The sequence below is a fragment of the Meleagris gallopavo genome, chromosome 1 (genome assembly GCF_000146605.3).
Source record: "Meleagris gallopavo isolate NT-WF06-2002-E0010 breed Aviagen turkey brand Nicholas breeding stock chromosome 1, Turkey_5.1, whole genome shotgun sequence".
NCBI lineage: Eukaryota > Metazoa > Chordata > Aves > Galliformes > Phasianidae > Meleagris > Meleagris gallopavo.
Genome location: NC_015011.2, coordinates 45,038,804 through 45,044,948, shown reverse-complemented (window position 1 = coordinate 45,044,948; position 6,145 = coordinate 45,038,804).

Sequence of the window (6,145 nt, the reverse complement as noted above, 5' to 3'; positions counted from 1 at the left end):
TTCTTTTTTTAAGTAGAATGCTGAAATTTTATAGGAAGTGAGAAAACAATAGTCAATCTTAAAAGTGAAGGCAGAGAAAAAGCCAGACACCTCCAAAAGATCAGAAAGCGAGGAAGATTGCTTTTCTTGTTCACTACTCAAGAAAAGAGGGAAGAAAGGCAGTCAAGGGGAGTACATGAAGAAACTGGAACATTTGGCTGTCATGAAAACAGGAGTTAATTGCAACAACTGCCTTCACTGGGAGAGTGGAGTACTGCTGAAGATGAGAGGAGGTAGATTGCACTTGATATGAGATGATAAAGAAACTGGAGTCAAAGTAAGGTAAGTGTGAGTGACAAAGGATTTTCATCATTAGCAATGAGGTCTCTAAAATACAAAGGAAAAAGATTCTGGGGACAGGAGGAACTTCTGGGAAAACAAGGGGGATATTGTATTATGGAACTGGAAGATTTTCTGAAGGAGATGTTGCATTTGAGACTGGACATAGTGACTACTCCAATCTGGCCTGGCATTTATTTAAAGCCAGATGAGCTACAGCTCACAACTGAGAGGAGGAGGCACACACATCTGGTTCTTGCATTCTGCCAGTAGGTGTGTGAGGGCTGCTTCTCCTGCAGAATCCCAGTGCTATACAGCTTTCAGTTTCAACTCTACGTCTCAGCATCACCAATAAGATGGTGCCACTGGGTAGGTGATTAGGAGATCATGAAAGAGGTTGTGTCCATCCTTTTCCGGGGGAAAAAAAATAGCATTCTAGACAACTAATAAGCTTTCATGTCCAAAGATGAAACACTGTGTAGCTTCCATTCTAGTTTAGAACAGTTTGTGTCATGTGCAGAACACTCATCTAATTTTGCCCTAGTTTTCTTTCAATATGTTCTGTTCAGCTACTTGGCTTCACACTTCACTGGAGAATGATGCCTAAGATGTCATCAAGACAACAGTCAGAAATAGTAACTTTAACTGTCCAAACTGCTGACTACAATCTCAAAGAACAATTGGCTCTTCACAAGAATTGAGTGACAGTGACAAGTGTGTAAGTGAAAGACACAGCACAGGGATCAGAGACAATATTTACATAAGGGCATCTACAAGTAAGAGGGATATCCATTATCTCATGTAAAAAGACCAGCTGCTTTACAGCTCTTAGCCAGAGGTAAACATTGCCAGGATTTTCAACTCACAGGAAAGCACGGGGGAATATTGCTCAGGCTTCAATTCTGCAGTGCTCTGAAGCTGTTTAGTGCTCTGCAACTTCTTTAAGGCGAACCAAATTCTTTGCTAAATGAGCTCAGTTAATGTTCCTAGTCACGTTGCTATCCCACCCACCCTTGAATACTCTGATTCTCATTGACTGGGGGCTCATAACCCGACTTGGTTGAAAGCTAATCAAAAGTTCAGCAACCTGAAACAAATAAGATTTTCTTGCAGCCAGATTTCTCACTGGGATATAGATCTTGTGTAAGTGCTGGAAGAGCTCCTTCCTACTGACTAGACAACTGAATCCTGAGTGCAACCAGCCAAAGTTCTGCTGTCTGACTTCAAGAGGCAGAAGAGGGAAATAAGAGAAATGGCCTATGGTTCTTACCTTGAAGGAAGAATACAATCCTAAGTGCACTTCCATGACTGACTCCTCTCCTGTACAACACCACAGGCTAATTTCTCTTCAGTCCTACTTAACATATACATGTACTCATTACTGCCACATCTTCCACTTTTCTCCTGTGGAAGTCAGGCACTTAAATTCTTTGAGAATGTGGGTTAGGTAGTAGCAACTGGACAGAAAAAAAGGAGATCAATATGTAAATGAACCAAAGCTCTCTTTGTTTTTTGCCATCAAGAACATGGAAAAGAAAACTACTTTTTTATCAGTCAAAAAACCTGAACTCAAAATGTTTCCTGCTTAGGAAAAACCGAGGGCCTTGAGCCATTTCCTCACATATAGAAAAAGTGCTAAGGATTTAACATCATAAGCAAATCTCTTTAGAAGATGCATGCCTTTTGTCATTCTCTTAAATGTGACAATTCCTGCCTTAAAGTCATTAGAACTGTTCAGATTCTCTCGATTGTATTCCAAGGCCAAATTTATTGTAATATTAACTTTTAAATAGGAAAAATAATATTCTAGCACAACGTTAAGGGTGTTCAATGTCAGAGAGTACGTCCAAATTTCAAGTCAATGTGTTTCTTATCATCTCCTTTAAACAAGCATCAGAAATTCAGAGTGAGACAGAGGAAATTACAAGCATATTCTAATATAGAGTATGCCCAAAGAACATTAACTTTATCCTACAGTGACACCATGAGGAAAATGAAATAGGCTACACTGATTTTAAAGATACATTAGATGCAGTGCAATCTTCATTCCTTTCCTGTGTTCATTGGATAATTATAATCGTTAGGCTGCAGAATTCATACTACATATTGGGCTACAGCTTGATATATCCTCACTAGATAAAGAGGAGGGGAAGGGGTGTGAGCACATCTTAAGCATAAATGTCCCATATATATATATAATTGAGGCTAGTTGAGGCTAGCACTCTTTATTCCTTAATTTTATGTTGTATTATATGAGCAGTTGTGCATTAGAATTAAATAAATCTACTGAAATCTCCAGGTATCTGGAAATTATATATATTATATCTATGATTGGAGGCTTATTTAAGAAGATGCTACATCAATCACCATAGCATCTATCACAGCCCTTGCATCTCGCTCAACCTATGCCTACTTAAATCTCGAAGCGTTAACTCAGCCAAATGCCTTAATCTCAGAAAATTAAATTGATTGCATTTCAACAAGAAGGAAGGGAAGAGACGCCTAAAATGCCATAATTATCCCCAGCCTCTGATATGGCAGGAGAGCTCTTCAGTTAGAAGTACCTTAGCAATTCCAGCTGGCAATGCACATGTTCTGTCCCCAGTGCTACAGAAAAAGATGGGAAAAAATATCCTGCCAACCTGCCTTAGGGGAAACTGCTTCCCAGACAGAAGTCTTACACAAGGCAGTCTGCAAGGAAGCTACACTAGCAGAAGAAATACAGATGGACAGCTGTTGAATCTGAAGGCACAGCTGAACTGTATTCAGTACTGCACTTCCTAAAGCAACTGATCTCAAAGGAAAGTGGAAGGTTAAGAAATCAAATTATAAACTACAAGAATAAGTTTTTCCTGATCCAAAAATAATCAAGAGAAACTCTGAGTCTTAGTATTTTGTCATAATCACTGTTCTAGCATAGACCACACAGCCCTGATTAAGGAACATTATCACATTGTCTCAGGCTCTTTTGTGCACCTATTTTTGGGTGAGACATGCAAGACAATAAAGATCTTAGCTTTATCATCATCCATAACATGGAAATCATACAGAAGAGACGGGAGCACGTAAGTAGAAACTGAACGTTTTACCCAGAATTTTGTTTAGATTCAGTTTTGCAGAGAAGAAAAAACTAACATCATAATTCCCTTGCTTTACGTGATGTTACAAGTTGTTTTTTCCCTTGCCATCATTATGACTTGTTTTTCTTTTGTCAGCAAGCCAGAGATGCCCTGCCTTTCCCTCATGCTTCACAAACAGGTCACTTCTCAGCCTTCTCTCCAATTCAACAAAATATGTTTAACTCTTAAGTTTTACATTGCAAGACATTTCCCCAACAGATGGAAGAGAAGTGCAAAAAGGAATCCATTTCATCCCTGAAATATAAATGGCGGAGCTTTATACATGATGAATTGTTAATGAATCACATGGATTGCTTCCCTACATGGATGGCCTCGAACAGTTTTATTTCCACACCATCATTTTCAAGATGACCTCAATGGTGTTCCTGATACCATTATGTATGACACAGCTGTACCTTGTTCATAACATAACAAAGAAAAACATTCTGCTGAACATCAAAAGACAGATACACATTATTTTGTGATAGCTACTTATTCTTGCTGTTAGCTTTTTACCAGTTTATATCACCTGCAGCTTTATCATAAAAGGCATTTTAGATCGTAAACAAAAACATTAAATATCATTGTAAGAATAATACAGCCCATATTTTATACCACTTAATACATTTGCTACTAGTGCTATAGAATAATACCTCTTTTAAATCAAAGCACTATGTGATGGGGAATCATATTTCATGAAGAAATCCAAAGTTCATGCATTGACATTGATGGGGCTAAAGAGAAAACACACAAACAAAGCAATTAGATGTTTGCCAGTGATACTTGATAAAACTAATCTCTCATAAAACCACAACCATCAGCAATACCTTGAAAATTTCTGTGATGTTCAGAGTAAATTTCACTTTTTCATATAACCCTAAATCTGCCATTCCACTCTTCCTGTATTTTACTGAGGATTTAATTCAGGTTAGTATTTCTCTTGGCCTCTTCTATCAAACACTAGAAATGTCACAACTCACAAACGTTTAGAAATTTCTCATTTTCTTCAAGACGTGATATATTTTACCAGGAGTGGTACGAAGGACCCTTCATCTTACCCATCTCAGGCATTCAGCTATTTATTCTCAGGATTTGCTGAATCCAAATGCTTTAGTTCGAACAAATGTCTCCATGCCACCTGTTATTATAACTTTTCTGTTCCTAAGATTAAAATTACATAGGTTAGATACACCTTGGCATTTTATTCCAAATATTTCCTGTCTTAAAAGTATTATTTCACATGTGTTAAAAGGAGTAAGCTGCTATTTGCCAAGTGCATAGCTTTAATTCTAAATGAACTTTTCTTTACTTTGATTGTTGGTATTTCACTGAATGGTGTACAAACCCTGATCATTTGGGGTTTACTTCATAGTTTTCATTTCGATATAATAAATATCTCCTAATATATTTGTCTGCTTCACTGCAGCTGCTGCACCTCTTTGAAGGGATGTCATGAAAGATTGCATCTCATCCAATGGCTTCATTGGATTTTTTTTCCACAGCTGTGGAACCATGGCTCCTTGGACCTCTTTCAACGGTTCCCAGCTCTAACACATTCTTACATTACATCTATGTTCTCAGCAATACCAAAATTTGCTTTGTTGGAAAAATCCCAAATCTGTAACTCCCTGCTTGAGGAGACACGCATTTACACAAGGAGTGTGCAAGAGGAGTACCATCAGTGACACCTGGAAAACTGCTGATTTCTACACCTTGAATTTGATTTCATAATTGCGTTATATAATACAGATTTCATAAAGGTTTGCTTTTCAAGAACTTTGAAGCTGATCCAGAGCCAAGTGTGTGGGTGTGCTTCATCTCACTACAGTTGATTTAACTTGTAAAATGGAGACTTAACTTCCTCTCTCTATTTTCCCTCAATTACATAAACATTCCTGTGAACAAGTCAGTAAGAATTTATGACAGATTTAGAGCTGCCTGGTGATAATTTATGAGCACTTTATGCTGGCCTGATTACCAAAATGTTTGTTATATGGCTTCACTTGTTTAATGTAGCAAATACCTCTTCTGAATAAACAACTCTGAAAGGGAAGAATAACTCAAGGTCCACAACTTCCCAGTCTTGTGACTTGTTAAGAAAAATGGCAGAATTACTTCAATATCCTTTTTGAAATAATCTCTAAGACTGGATTAGACGTGGAAAAAGCAAATCCCAAGAATACACAAGAGCAAAATTTGTCTTTCAAATGGAAAACAAAAAGCTATTTACTGTTAAAGCAAACATACAAACTGTACTGTTTATGTCAGTCACTGTACAAATATCATAGCCACAGTTACACCTTTACCATACCCTGGTTACTCGCTCGCTTCAGTCACTTAAATTTTGTCTTTACTTCCTCTGGAGAAGAACTTCCGCAGTGCTCTGCATTTGGACCAATTCCTTGGGTCACACTACCAAATATAGCGAAGTATCTCAGTGCAGACATTTCAACAGGAAAAACCACTCTGTTAGAACCTAAACCTTGCAAAACACATAAGTTTCTAAGCAGAAGACGCTCAGACTCCATGCCCCATACTTCTTGGCATAGCTGTCCATTCCAAATGAGACAACCAAACTTTGGTTTCCTGAGAAACAAGAATGTATAAAAGTTAAGAAGCTTTGCATTTGTTGCTTACTACTTGAGGTATTCACTGCCTCAAGCTCTTATTTCCTAGGTAGATCTCTGCTAGCTAAACAACAAGAAAAA